At 32.3% G+C, this 16,339-nt stretch overlaps 1 long non-coding RNA gene and 1 pseudogene across 4 annotated transcripts in view; one reads left to right on the top strand and one right to left on the bottom strand.

Moving 5' to 3' along the window:
• Positions 1 to 16,339, bottom strand: part of LOC106504727 (uncharacterized) — a 394,910-nt gene that overhangs the window by 280,655 nt on the left and 97,916 nt on the right. The gene's annotated exons all lie outside the window — the stretch shown is intronic.
• On the top strand, positions 2,031 to 2,177 carry LOC146400955 (U2 spliceosomal RNA; annotated as a pseudogene).

Raw genomic sequence — 16,339 nt, 5'->3', positions numbered from 1 at the left:
GGTAAGTAGACCTCTATTCTTGGAAATCCCACTTCACATCATTAAACATACACTTTCCTTAGAAAGATTAGCATCTTGGGAATTTTCTTTCAACTTTGAAGAGTAATCTATCAGTGCTATAAGAAAAGTAGTTGACTCACTTTTATTAATGGAATAAAGTGTTAAGCTGTTTAGTTCTAAGACATTCTGACTTTCATTTGATCTCAATTACTGCAGTCTTCAGCATGAGGTAGATGGCAGCAGCCCTCTAAATCTCTGTGCGATTTCACAGCATTAATATGCTCCAATATCTTATGATTAAGCAAGTTAAGCTCTTATTTTAACAGTAATGTGGATTAATTTTATCTTTTACCAACCTCTGACCTTCCAGAATTAATTGAGCTGTAAGAGAATGAACCATTTATGGAAAGATAACCTTCCCAAAGTATAGTTATCCCAGTTCCTGGGTTATTCATGCAAATCATATTCGTCTATTGTAAATATCCAAACAGAAAATTTCTAGAGGGCACATGGCATTTCTTGTTTTTATATATCTGAACATATGTTATTTACACCCAAACACTTAAGGAATCAAAAAACGAAAGTAAAAAGGTTTCAAGAGTTTGTCATTCATTAGCACATTCAGGAACAAACAATGTCTTCTTTATTTCTGTATCTCCGATGTCTAGCCAGTACATGGCACATGGTAATAAGCATTAAAAAAAAAAAGATTGAAGAATATCCTTCTCAGCCAAGGTAGTTCAACAGTATATGTAAGGATGTATATATGTAATACATAAGAGGTGCCTGAAGATACAGCAAAGATTAGATTTAGCCGATACTATTAATGAGTTGATTAATAAAATTAAGTTTGAGATATAGACATATAATTTGAGATGCAGACAATTTTTGAGTTGGCACTAGATACCCAACCAGGGATTTCTGCAAGGGTGTGTTCAAGCTCTACCAGCTAAACAATGCTATGCAGAAAACAAGTTATCCTACAGAGATGAGGTGGGAGACTACTTACACAGCATGAGCTGGAAGTCAGCTTCCAGAAATCCAAACCAGCAAATAAATCTCCAAGAAAAGATTTCAACTGTTCAGCATGAATCTGATTTTGATATTCAGTCTGTATTTAAGTATACAGGTAAAACATAATTAGGTGGGAATATCTCAAAATTAAGAATGATGGGTAGGATCAAACAAGAGAACAGGACCCTTGCATTGTAGTGGTCTTTCTATATAAACTATCAAATATGTCTGTCCCCCAGAATAAAGTGTGTTTTAGTTAATTCTAGTCATAATAGAAGAGGAACACATTTTCTAGAGATTTCAATAGTCTTCCAGTTGAACTGGGGTCTTCCAGTCTTCCAATTGTGATTGCCTACAATTCTCTTTAAGTATATAAATATTGTGTGGATAGATTTTTATGTGGTTACTAAATATGACAATTTTTTAAAAATAAATTTTAACTTTTAAGTCTAATTAAAACACTAATCTTTAGACTTAATTTGTTAGAACCATTTTATGGAAATGGATATTAAAACAAACAAATATGTACAACCTGGCATAAATGTAAATGTAACCCCATTTTACCACCATAGGCTCCATATTTTGTCTGCACTTTGAAGATGATAAGTAACACAATGTGCAGAGATTATAAAAAAGAATGTAGTAAAGAAGAAAAAAACCTGGTTTAGATAAAGCATAGATTCCAGAATTCTGCAGATTTTGGTATGTCTTGGAATGCCAAAAACTAACTATGACTCTAGATCAAAGAGGAAGAAAGCTAAATTAATTGATGTACTGTTAATTATGTTATATATGATATTCTACTTAATGATCACAGCAATTCTTTTAAAAAGGAACTATTATTTTCAATATTAAGATAACCTGAGATTCAGAATGCTCATGGAAATTGTGCAGAATTATGTAGCCAGGAAGGGTTTTCCTATACACTTAACCCTATCTTATTATTTTATTCATGCAGCAAGCATTTATTAATAATCTGAAGTAGGCCAAAAACTGTTCTAGGTAAATACAGCTCCATCGCTTCTCAGCCTTTTGGCTAAGATCAAGTGTAGGTAAATACAGCTCCAGTAAACTTTGAAATTCCTATTTTATTTTCTTAGGTAAATCATTTAACCTTTCTATTGTCACTTTTTTCCATCCATAAAATGCAGATAATTCTACCTCCCATACAAAGTTAAAATAATACACGTGCAATTGTTTTACAAGTTATAAGGTGCTATTCAAATATTAGTTTAAAGTAAATAATGGGCTTCATGTTTTTGTATTAGCATAGGCAAATACGTGTACCCACAATGGCAAAGATAAAGAATAGAATTTTGTAAAAGCATTAAGCAATTTTATCAGATTGTCTATGTCTATTTGGGCTTCTCTAGCAAAATATCACCAATTGGGAGGCTTATCAACAATAAAAATTGGTTTCTCATAGATCTAGAGGCTGGAAAGTCCAAGATCAAAATGCTCACAGAGTAAGTGTCTGCTTTCATGTTCACGGGTGGCACTTTTGTGCTGTGTCCTCATGTGATTCAGAGAACTAAAATATCTCTGTGAGTTCTTTTTTGTAAGTGGGTGCACTAATCCTAATCATAGAGGCTTCACCCTTGTAACCCAATCACCTTCCAAAGGCCTCACTTCCTGATATCACAGCTCTGAGCAATGGATTTTCAACTTATGAATTTGAAGAGGACATAAACATTCAGCCTATAGTGCCAATGATAATAAACATGCCTCTATAGGAATAGGGCTTAGATAGAGGAAACAAAGAATGAAATTGTTTGGAATATACTTCTTGAATTCAAGACAGGTGAGTTTTCAAAGTTAGTTCTAGAAGTAAACAATTTTTATGGGAATATAACTAGGCTTATAACATTAAATTATGAAAAATTTAATGTTATCTTGATGTGTTGCTAGCTTCTATTTTGCAGTGATTTGTAAAGGTGGAAAATAAATCTTAGCAGTTCAGAAAAAAGTTTGAAGTGAGCAAGGCATTACACAACGGGTTATGACACTACAGTTAAAGCAACCTTGAAAAAGAAAAAAAAAAAAATGACAGAGTGATGGAAAAAGAAGGAAAGAGTAGGGACAAATAGAAGAGAAAATTAGATATTAAAAAAAAACTGGTGGAGATCTTAGCATCACATACACTATTCTGACTTGCTGTACAGGCAATTTCTTCAAATACGAATATTGATATTGTTTGGAAAGTTCACCTAAGTTAATGCATTGGGTATTTGGTAACCTTTTTATTAAAGTTCACTTAATGCCTTAAAATTTTACATACATCATGTTGCAATTTTCTCAGAAAATATTTAAATTTTCACATAAACCAAGTAAAAAATGAATGTGATTATCAAGACTCAACAGACTAAAATCATTTTTATGTTTATAATTTAGAAATCAAGTTAAGGAGTTATTGCACTATTTGAGAAGTATTTTGTATCACAGTGCCAAAATTATAAGGCATTCTTCCACAGTAAGAAAAACCCATAATTGTTTTTACAGATAAGGTAGGTAAAGATGAATCCACACATTAATAATTTAGGCTACCTTGTATGGACTTGGTCTTTGTTTTGCTATTTAAGTATACTTTAATTCTTATAGTATTTGTTTTATACCATAAGCAATTAATTATATATTAATGACTAGTTACAAAAAGCAAAAGCATCAAAAAATGTAGGGAATTAGAAGGAACATTAAAATTATACATTCCAGTGGTATTAAAAATTTTATAGCATCAACACTATTTATTCAGATGATATCTGATGTGAAAACCTGGTTATAGAAAATATAAAATGCTGACTAAAATAATTTAATATACCTTCAGATACATAGGTTTGAAGAAAATTAACAGAGGCTAGGGAACATAATGGAATGCAGTTCTAGAAATGTTATTAAGCAATGAAGTTGCCAGATACCATCACAGAATAGAAAAAAAAGAAAAGAAACAAACAGGTATTAGCTCTCTTTCATACAAAGATCAGGAACTTGTGAAAGGAAGATAGACTAGAGAATATCACACACAAAGCTAATCTTAGGATGAAATAAATGCCTGAGGAAAGGTAAGAAAGAAATAAAACTGCACCAAGGAAAGCAGACCATAAAGAAAAATCTAAACCTGCTTTGCTATTTGGTGATGTTAAGTAAGTAAAGCCCTTCTGAAATATAATTGGCTCTTTAACAATGATTTAGCAATGGGTTTGAGTTTGAATTTACAGTGATAACCCAAGAATTTAAAATTTAAGAGGAACTGGATTTGCAAAGCTCCTAGGAACCTGATAAGATCAAGTACAATTTCTTCTAGAAGAACAGCCATAAAATTCATTCTCAGGAATTACCACAGATAGAATGAGAACAATTATGAACAATCCAAAATTACAAAATGCATAAAGAAAAAGCTTCCATGAGTAAGAAACATCTATAATAACTAATGAGAGAACCAACCATATGAGTACACTCAAATTTAAACTTGTTTTTAAAAAATGTAAAATTATTATATTTCTATATTTAAAGAAGTAAAGTAAGGGAAGTAAAGTATAAATTGAGAACCCTAAACTATCACAAATAGGCAGTCTTGCATTATAGGAAAATGGAAATTTTAGAAACAATGCACAAACACAAATGCAAGTTTTTATTTTATTTTTGTTTGTCTTTTTTTGTCTTTTTAGGGCCACAAACACAAGTTTTAAAGTAATGGTGATGTTGAACATCAAATTAAACAGAGCTAAAACATGAATAAATAAAATCAAAACTGGAAACAAAGCCAGTATACAGAATGAAGCACAGAGAAACAACTATATGAATAACATATACCATAGATGGAAATAAATTGAAAAAAATAGAACATTCAAGGTCTATGTCACAGAGTTTCTAGGAACAGATTTAAAAATTAGTAGAGTCAATTAATGAAAGTCATCATTCTTTAGGTTCAGAAAGTCTAAAGAACCTTAAACAGAATAAATAAAACTAAATTCATGTCTGGTCAATTAAATGTTAAACCATGGCTAAATAGTAAAGATAAAAGGAAAAGCATACAAAAGCCATAGAGAAAAAAGTTTTCTACAGCAGGAAGAATTAAATGATAATTGATTTCTCTAAGATGACAATGGAAATCAAAAGAAAATAAAAATGTATTGAGAGGAAACCACTTTAAATCACAGAAATATAACTGCACTGAGTTGTTTTCCAGAATGAGGGCAATTATAGGGTTTTTTTTAAATATAAACACTAGAGCTAAATTACTAGAAAATAGCAAAATGTAAATTTGGAAGATAGCAATGATAAATTTTTTTGATTTTTTTGCTTTTTGCCTGTAATAGAAAAAATTAACTGACTATAGAGTTTAAGTCAAATGAACATGCTAAAAGAATTGATGACTAACTTTTAACCTAGAAAAGAGATAAAGAAAAATATACATTTTAAACAAGAAGAAACATTTAATGAAGTGAAAAAAAACCTCAATCAGATCTAAAGAAAGCTAGAAAAGAATAAAATAAAGCAAAATGAAATAATACGAGATGAAGAAAAGAGAAACAAACTGGTAAAAAGTAATCTAAACATACTAGTAGTGATACATGGGAATGGAAATGTACTAGATTAATCTGAGTCAAAGGCATGCAGTTTAAAAAAATTTATCTCCAAAAAACAGTCCCACATCAGTATTATAAAAGAGACTGCAATAACTAAGAAAGAAGAAATTCTTATTTCACTATACTTCTGTTTTATAAAATCACAAACTTGACCCAGCAGAACAATCAATTGACATGCTCTGATCTGAATATGCTAATGATTGTTTTACATAAAAATATAAAGCAACAGTGTTAATCCGAGGCCACCATCTTTGATTTATATAGTGGAATCTTAATACATCATCATAAATTTGGAGACCATCTGATAGTGTTCACTGAAGCTAAACACTGTCTTAACTATTTTTGGAGCTCAACTTCAAGTGGTATTCTAACTCCTAAATTTCTTTTTATTTTTTTAAAACTTTTAATGTTTAGTTTTCCCCTTTTCCCATAATCCCTTATTATCCTCCCATGTTAATACATAAACTCTCAGTTCTCTGAATTCATCTTCCAACATGTATGCAGAAGCCCTTTGTGATATACCCAACCTCACCCAGGCTTTTTGGGGTATATTTACAAGTTCTTTTGAATCTGTTCTCCAAAATTTTGTTTAAGAGCTTATAAAATAGAAAACTACATTTGGATAGATGGTCTGTCTGTGCTTTGCATAAAACCCCCTGACACACCATTTACCATGAGAATGATGGAATGCCCCATTAATTTAATTAAAATTTCATAGAATAATGAATCTTGAAGGGATTTTGGGAATTCATTTTTCTGTCTTCTCTCAGGCAGGTGAATGCCTAAACGATCAAGGTTAGGGATTAGCTGTTCTCTTCTCAAACATTTTTAGTGATGAAGCTTCCACAATTGTAATACCCCATGATTGTTCTTTAATCAAGAAAATAACTTCTAATATCCATGTCCTTGTCTAATTTAAACCTATTTTGTTTCCTGTTCCCTGTATACATTAAAATTTGATTGGTGTTCTCCTTACCAAAAAAAAAACAAACAAACAAACAAACAAAAAAAACCTTAGAAAAAGAAACTGATAAATTTTAAAAATTATTTTATAGGTATTAATAAGTTACAACATAATACATTATATATAATACATAGGAGTTTTAATTTCTAAATGATTTAATTACTTTATCATACATTATCATATACAATTAATATTTATATATTAATATGATTAATAATAATGAAATGATTTTAAAGTATAAGTTCACATAATATATAAACTGATATATATATATATATATATATATATATATATATATATATATATATGAAGATACCAGCATGAATTCATGAACTGTGAATGCAAAGATCTGTCTTAAACCAAATCCAGAGAAGGAACAACATTCCTCAGCTTACAAGTATCAGTGGCTGGCTGCTTTTCTCAAAGAAGTGACTACTTCATTCTGTATATGGGAATATGATCAGTCAAAAATACAAGTGTTATGAACTAAGGTTTGTGACCCTCCCTCAAATTCACTGTTGAATCCCCAAACCTTACAGTGGCTATATTTGGAGATGAGAGCTTCAATGGAAGTAATTAAAGTTGAATGAGGTCACAAGTACTCTTATAGAACTGGTACCTTTTTAAGAAGATATACCAAAAAGATAGGTCCACCACACTTCCCACCCTACACACACAGCAACAAGTCATATGCGAGACATCTAGAGAAACCCTTCACAAGCCAGGATGAGAAACCTCACTAGAAATCGAGTTTGTCAGCACCTCAATCATGGACTTCCTGCCTCCATAACTGTAAGATAATAAACTTCTATTGTGTAAGCCACCCAGTCTGTGGTACTTTGTTATGGACCAGGAAGACACTTATTAAGGAGCAATGCTTATAAAAAATAAAAGAAGTAAGCAGTATTAGGCAAGGAAAGACCAAGAAGATGACTGACAAATTCCTGGTGAGCTGAATGGAAGCTCTGAAGCAAAAATTGCTCATTAGAGTTAGAAATGTCCAGATTCCTATACCACTATCATGCTTCATCATTTGTCATGGACTGCCTAAGGAAAGCCTAGCCTTGGCTCAAAACCTGAGCTGGATTCTAAAGACTAAATCTGTTATTGTCAGTTAACTGCACTCCTTACAGCTTAATGTCAAGTTCTTTCCTGAAAGGCGATTTGAGTGATGTACTGCCATGTCTGCCACTGCCCATGCCTTGTGCTACCCAGATTCTTCTGTCCATACACATTCAGGGACTAGCACTTCCAATGTACCAGAGATTCTCCTTACTCAGGGGAAACTCAGTGAATAAGTGTTAGTGAAATTAACTACGGTCCTTTGCACAGTTGATCTAGGGCTGCAACTGGAATTTATAACCTCTCTATACTAATTTTTGTGGCTTATCTGGTGCTGTGGTTTAATCCCTCCTTTTTGGTGGTTCTGAATTTACAGTAATCAGATTGTTCTCAAGATATGGTTGCTACTTGTGTCCATTCACAGCCACAAGTGGGAACAAAATTACCCAGAGGCACTCACTGTAGAACACTGAAGGCACCAAACATTCCTCCCTTTGCTGTTGTGTAAGAGTAGTTCTACCTCTTACTGCTGTTTGGAGTGAAGTACTATTGTCAAGATGATGATTCTTCCCTTTTTTTTTTTTTTTTTTTTGTCTTTTGTCTTTTTTGCTGTTGTTGTTGCTATTTCTTGGGCCGCTCCCGCGGCATATGGAGGTTCCCAGGCTAGGGGTTGAATCGGAGCTGTAGCCACCGGCCTACGCCAGAGCCACAGCAACGCGGGATCCGAGCCGCGTCTGCAACCTACACCACAGCTCACAGCAACGCCGGATCGTTAACCCACTGAGCAAGGGCAGGGATCGAACCCGCAACCTCATGGTTCCTAGTCAGATTCATTAACCACTGCGCCACGACGGGAACTCCCTTTCCCTTTTGCTCCCTGGATACATGGCTTCAAATGTGCCTTGGTATCAGCTGTAGCTTGAAGATGAATGGGACCACAGTAGTAATATCCCAGCAAGAGTACACCTTTTTTGAAATAAAGACCTCTAAACCTTTAGAGCCAGAGTTACAAAGATAAGAACTCAGAGTCTGCCAGTGGATTATTTGGGAGATGGTAATTAGGTCTCTGCTCATTATATTAGTTGGAATTCTCTAGAGAAACAAAATCAACAGGATGTGTACACATAGAGAAAGAGATTTATTTTAAAGAGTTGACCCACACAATTGCGGAGGCTTGGCAAGACCAAAATCTGATGGGCGAAGCTGGCAGGCTAAAGAATCAGGATGGACATGCAGTTTTGAGCCCAAAAGCAGTCTGCTAGAGAACCAGGAAGAGCCAATGTTGCAGATAAAGTCCAAAGGCAATCTTCTGGCAGAATTTCCTCTTACTCCAGAGAGGTCAGGCTTTTGTTCTATTCAGACCTTCCACTGATTGAACGAGGTTCATCTACATTCTGTAGAGCAATTTGCTTTACTCAAGGTCCACTGATTCAAATGTAAATCTCATCCAAAAATATACTCACAGAAACATCTAGGATAATGTCTGATCAAATATCTGGGCAACCAGGTTCAGCCAAGTTGACACAAAAAATTAGTCATCACACCTGCTTCTACCTCCTGATTCCCTGACTCACACATTATTTCTATTGCAGGCACAGCATCAAATGAGAGTCTTTAATTCAGCATAAATACTACAATCCTGGATGGCACACAGCTTCTGAGATAACATGTTAGTTGAGCTTTAGTTGGCCATCTAATTGCTCAGGCCATCAGTTTTTGTATGGTGCAGGAAGAAATGTAATCGGTGGTTTCCATGGTCATTGGCCCACTTTTGTACCTTCTTTGCTGTGAACTGGAACCCTTTATCAGATTATGTACTATGTGGGATTCCATGCCTATGGATTTAACATGCTGTAAAATCCAGATAATGATGCTGACTGAAGCTTTATGTGCAGGAAAGGCAAACTCATACCTTGAGTAGATGTCCATTACTTTCAGACTAAATCACACTTCTAGGATGGAAGGTTCCCAATGCAGTGAATGTGCCACCATGTGGTTAGTAATGCAACAAGTTGAGTCTACTTGGTTGTTCAATACTTTTTCATGGTGGATACTTTCTGGTGATCATTACAAGGAGATACAAAAATCTTCACACTCATACCACTTGTGATATATCCACTCACATGTCTCTCTGAGATCCCATTGTATTCCATTTTCCAGGCTTTTTTCTTTTGTGCACCTGAATAGCCAGCCAAGGCATTTGCTGATATTCATAAGGCCATAAACATCCTTACCTTTAACCAGTATGCATCCCACCTTAAGTGGAAGACCAGGTTCACCTCTCACAGCTTGGTCCATTTAAAAGATTTTCTCTTGCTCCTGTCTTTCAAAGACACCCCTTACTGACTGGAATGCAGTTGATGTCAATTTTTTGGCTTGAACTAAAATACTGAGCTAATCCATTCAAATAGGAAGCTCAGTTATTTTCCTTTCCCTTCCTCTGTGACACTTCCCCTCAACATAGCATCCCCCAATATGGCCATGGGAGGCAAGTGAGAGAGGGGTGCCACTGCAACTGCAAAGATGACATGCAAATTTGGGCTAGGGCTGGTATCAATGTATTAATACCAGAGTAAGCCATAATACAAAGAGGATTACCCAAGATGAATGCAGACCTTTTGTAATAATAAAAGAGCCAACTCAACAATCTTAAATACATATGTACTAAATAGTATAGCATCAGTATATATGAAGAAATAAAATTAAGTAGAGAAGTCAAATTCACAATAATATCTGAAGATGACAATAGTCCTTATTCAATAATTGACATGTCCAAGTTGAGGGAAAAACAGAGTGAGGTTGTGGAAGATTTGAACAAAATTTAAGGTTACAGAGATTTGAACATATTTGAATCAATTTGAGCTAATTTGTGTGTGTGTGTGTGTATATATATATATATATAAAATACTATTCGCAACAACTTCAGAAAATATACTGTGCTCAAGTACATGTGAAACAGTCACCAATATAGACAGTATACTCACTCATTAAACAATTCTCAATAAAATTAAAAACCTTTGGCCTGAATGATAAGAACTGAATGACACAACAACTTAGGTTTGTGGTAAGTATCTAAAGCAGTGCTCTTAGGGACTTTGCCACTTTAAATGACATGTTACAAAAGAAGTAAGATCTAAAATCAATGATAGGAAAAACTGATTCCAAGAAACCAAACCAAAAAGAACAAATTCATCTGACAAATATTGGAAGGGACAAAATTGTAAATATAAGGGAAGAATCAATAGAATAGAAAGCATTTAAAATGGATAAGATCAGTAAATCAAAAGTTCATCTTTTTTTAAAAGTAGTAAGAATATAACTTCCTAGCAAGACTGATGAATAAAATGAAATAGCATTAAACAATTCACCAACTCCTAAAAACATTATAAATTCTAAAGATTAAAAGGATATTTTAAGCATCACTATACCAATGTATTTGACAATTTAAATAAAATAAATACTGCCTGGGAATAGACAAATTAATGTAACTTACACAAAAGAAAAAAAAAGACAATTTCAAAAATTCTGTACATTTAGATCTATATGAACATGGACACTACGTCACTTGAAGAATTACCATATAGTTATATTAATTAAGACTGAGTGGTATTCATATGAGTAAACAAAGATCACAGAAGTAGACACTCGCTTCTGTGGCCACTGGATAAAGGCATCAAATAATCCAAGGGGGGAAAGAATTTATTTTGAATAAATGGTTCTGCAGCAACAGGAAATCCAGAATGAAGTACATTAACCTGACCCTTATCTCACAACACTCCTCTAATATTACTTCAAGATGAATCATAAACCTAAATATGAAAATAAACTATAAAGATTCTAGAAGACAATGTTTGAGAATATAGTCATGGGATTTTGTTAGCCAAAGAGAACATGAAAAGTGTAATCAGGAAAAATTAAAATTGGTTTTGTCAAAACTATTAAAAAATCTGCTTATTAAAGATACTACGAAAAGTAAAAAAAATGAGCTACAGAATGAAAGAAAAGATTCAAAATTTAAATATCTGCCAAAAATTTAACATTAAAAATATATACTGTATTAGCAAGGAAAATATTTAAAAATAAGCAAAAGACTTGAAAATCATCTCCTAAAGTACAATATTCAAACATTATAAGCCTATGAAAAGTTGTTAAATGTCAACACTCCTTAGGGAAATGCAAATTAAATCACAGTCAAAAATAACTATAGACACTCAAATAGGAAAACCAAAACTATTTACAATCCTAAATAAAATTCTTATACATTATGGTATAAAATATTAAAATAAATACTAAAACCACAAAATACCAAAATACTAAAACCATGTTGGCATTAGTGATAGAGAAACACAAATAAAAATCATGATGAAACACTACTATACAACTATTAAAATGTCTAAAATTACAAAAGTTTGATCATGCCAGTGTTGTAGAGTATGTGGTGCAACTGGAACTCTCAAACACTGTTAGGAATTTAAAATAGCACATTCACTCTGGAAAACAATTCTACAGTTTCTTAAAAAGTTATTAAACATACTCTTAACATATAACACAGTCATTCCACTATTATGTATTTACCCAAGGAAAATGAAAGCATAAGTTTGCACAGACACTTGCACATTAAAAACAAACAAAAAAACAGCCTATTTGCAACAGCCAAAATCTGGAAACAATCCAAATGTCTGTAAGCAGATAAATAAATTCTATTTCCTTGTAACAGAACGTTACTCAATAATACAAAAAAGTGAACTATGGATGCAGGCAATGACATAGATTACAAAATAATCATTTTGGTTAAAGAAACAAGTTTTTTTAAAAAAATATGTGTACTGTACTACTTTACGTAAAAATTTAAAAAACAACAGAAAATTCTGTATGATGAGGTGCGCCTGGGTGGGGCAAGTGTGTCAGGAGATGAGATTTTTAAAGGGACAAGAAAACATTTTGGGGGGAGAAAGTGTGCTAGATATGTCTATTCTCTTAATCATGATTGTGGTTTCATATGTCCAATCATTAAATTATACAGAAAAAATGAAGTTTATTGTATGTAAAATATGTCCTGATGTTGTTAAACATACACATACATATTTGAAACTTTTTGGAAGTTGCTACTAAACTCAAAAATATGATCTAGTAATTCTACTCCTATAGAAAGGAGGGACGATGGGCATAAAAATACCTGACAACAAAGTTTATAGCCACATTATTCAACATAGCCAAAGCCTAGGAACAACACAAATGTCCACACATGGGAAATGGAAAAACCAACCTATTGGGTTATATATATTTCTACAAAGAAATACCAAGCAGTAATATACAAAAAAACCAAATTACTGATACATGTAATAACATTCTGCAATAAAAGAAATATTCTATGTCCTAATTTGGTTGGCTGTTACATACTACAGATATATAAAAATTCACACATAACTAAGTGTATAGTTGTTTATTTCATTGCATATTATACCTCAATAAAATACCCGTATGTATATGTATACATATGCATATATGTGTGTGTCTCTAAGAATTTATGTATGTATCTCTTTTTCCATATTTATAAATATAATATAAATATGTAGATACATGTATATACATACATGTCTACAAAAAGATGTGGGGAGAGACTAAAAAAAAATAGAAGGACAATATATCAAAGATGGTATGTATCTATAATAGCAAAAAAAAAGAGTTTTGTTACAAAGTGATAGAAGGTTCAAGTCCAAAAGAGCATATAACAATTATATATTTGTAATCTAATAACACAGAATTTAATACTTCAAACAAAAATAAGAAAATTTAAAATGAAAATGAAAAAGACAATTCCGCAAAGTATAATTTTGTTAAAATCATCTAATTATAGACATTAAATATATAAGATTAATATGTATAGATAATCAATATGTGGGGTATTTTAAGAAAACAATTAGTATACTTTATTCAACGTGTTTGTGTGTCTGTTTTTATGTGCTCAAATAGGAATTATACCTGTACTATAGTATACAAACCAGGTGAGAAAAATCAATGATGTATTACATCATAAAGCTAATTTCAGAGATGCTACATCATCCACAATCCATTTCCTGAGCACTGTGCAACTACATTGAAAAATAATGACATAAAAATTGAAAAATTCTCATTCACTGATAGAAATCAAAAGTGCCAATAATATTAATGAAAACTTAAAGAGAATGCACATGAATTTAGAAAATAATTTATATATGCGTCATTAAATACATAAAAATTAAAATTTTTAAGTTATAAATCAGAAAAAATATAAATGAAGCACAATGAACAGAATACATGAATGCTTCTTAATTAGACAAAAACTTTAAATAAAATATAAATACTATTTTTAAATAAGATAAAGCCAGCCAGAAAAAGTTGAATCATATTTAATACCAAATAAATTTAACAAATCTCTGACAATGTAAGTGAAGACTCTAAAGAGAATATAGAAATATACAACATCATAAATTAAATATAGGGAGTTTCTGTCATGGCTCAGTGGCAAAAACTCTGACTAGTATCCATGAGGACACAGGTTCGACCCCGGGCCACACTCAGTGGGTTAAGGATCTGGTGTTTGCCGTAAGCTGTGATGTAGGTTGCAGATACAGCTCGGATCTGGTGTTGCTGGGGCTGTGGTGTAGGCCAGGAGCTATAGTTCAAATTGGACCCCTAGCCTGGGAACTTCCATATGCCACGAGTTTGGCCCTAAAAAGACCAAAAAAAAATTTAAATATAGCTACAGATGCTATAGATACTAAAAAGATGGGAAAAAACCTGCAAAAACCTTTGTTGAAATTTTAAACGGGGAAAAAAAAGAAAAATTTATATTGAAACAACTTGCCAAAAGTGACTCAATAAAAAATAAAACCTGAATAGTACTAAAAAAAAAAAAAAAAATCAAGCCAGGAACTCCCTGATGGTGCAGTGGGTTAGGGATCCGGTGTTGACACCCTAGCCCCAGAACTTCCACATGTGCCCCCCCCCCACAAAAAAGAGTCAATTTTAATTATTTTTCACATATACAAAAAAAAAAAAAAAAAAAAAAAGGCCTGCAAGGGTTTTTGAGTAAATGAAAGCAAATGGTCCTTTAAACCTAGTGTAACATTTAAAAATTACCTTTTCTGATTGAATCTGAGGCTTGAGGTTCTGAAACTTAACTACATGGGCCTAGTGCCTCTTCCCCTCTGAGTGTCACTCAGAACCCGGGTCCTGAGAGCAGATCAGGTTGCCAATGGCACCCATGTGTATTTACACAGAACACAATGGGTGCAGTGGCCCTGCCAGAAGGCATTAAAAGAGCATAGCCTGAAAAACACAAATTTGGTCTAACTCTTTTGTTTTATATGAAAGGATATGAGAAGTGTTTTTTGGGGTAAAGGATTCAGACAGAACTGAGTTATAAATATTAATATTATTACAGGATCTAAATACAGTGCCTTTTCAAAATACTGCAATCCAAGTCCTGTCAATTAAGATACCACACCCATATATATGGTCTTATCTATTTTTGCTGAGAAAAAACAATAATGGAAACAGCATCTTCTCCCCAACAGAGAAAGGTTTATGTGGGTGATAAATGATAACCCAGATGATAACCTGTGCTCAACACCCAATACAGAGGAAATTCATTCCCATTATAGGGAAAATAAACTGTGAAAGTGGATGCAAAAATTCCACTTCACAACTTCAAAAGTCAAGAAAAATGCAGTATTAAAGAAAAAAAAGCTACAAATGTATATTTACTACTAGAAAAATAGTGTAAAATGTGTTTTAAAGTTAAGTAAATATTAATAGGTATCTTATTATTTCAAAATTTTATAAATTGGAAATTTCAATTAGTTTACATAACAGAAGCCAAGTGGCAAGACTTATGGCACTAAAATAACAGAAAATAAAACCATGGAATTACACATGTTCATATTTAAAATGAGAACATATACAAAAATAATTGCAATAAGTCCTTCACAATTTTCCAATGTAATATAACTAGAGGTTAGAATCAATTATAGATTTCTAACTTAGGTTAAAAACATTTTATTTAATTATGCTCTTTATACTATAAATAATCCTAGAAATATAGATCATCTGCTTTATATAGCACTGCTTCAAGCTATAAGAAAGATATTCATTTATCAATATTTAAATATTCATTAACATCGCCTGTAGATAAAGTAGATAGGAAAACAAATTATAATTATTATTAAAAATTTATTGTGCATTGTTATTGATGGCTAATATTGTGGAAGTTATTTTACATAAAGCATGAAAGCATTTAATAAGGAAAAATAACTATTTAAAATATCTGGCATGTTGAAGATGCTTAAAAAATTTGTATAGGAACTAAATGCATGTTTTCTTATTCAAGATAATTAAAAGGCATCTGTATTCCTCTTCCAATTATAACTTGATGACAATATTTCAAATTTAAAACCACTCTTTTAAACAGATAAAAAAGAAGTGTTTTAAGTAGTTGATATATTGACATAAAAAAGCTATCATTATATAAGTATCTAAGTTATAATCTGCTATTTAAATAACCATATATATATATGTATATATAAAAATGTCTGTATAAACTTGCTATAAAAGAGTAGTCAAACTTTCAGCTTTCCTATCATTTCAAAGTTTGCTATTCTATTATAATAATAATCAGTACCACAACAGAAACAGCAGCATTTAATGGCACTATTAACTCAAGAACCTAAAACAG

This window comes from Sus scrofa, chromosome 8 (genome assembly GCF_054392235.1).
Source record: "Sus scrofa isolate SSC_HxYL_T2T_F1_AM1 chromosome 8, Sscrofa_HxYL_maternal_Yorkshire_Landrace_v2.0, whole genome shotgun sequence".
NCBI classification, from domain to species: domain Eukaryota; kingdom Metazoa; phylum Chordata; class Mammalia; order Artiodactyla; family Suidae; genus Sus; species Sus scrofa.
Note: the sequence above shows the minus strand (reverse complement) of the source record. Positions and strands in the feature narration are given on the sequence as shown.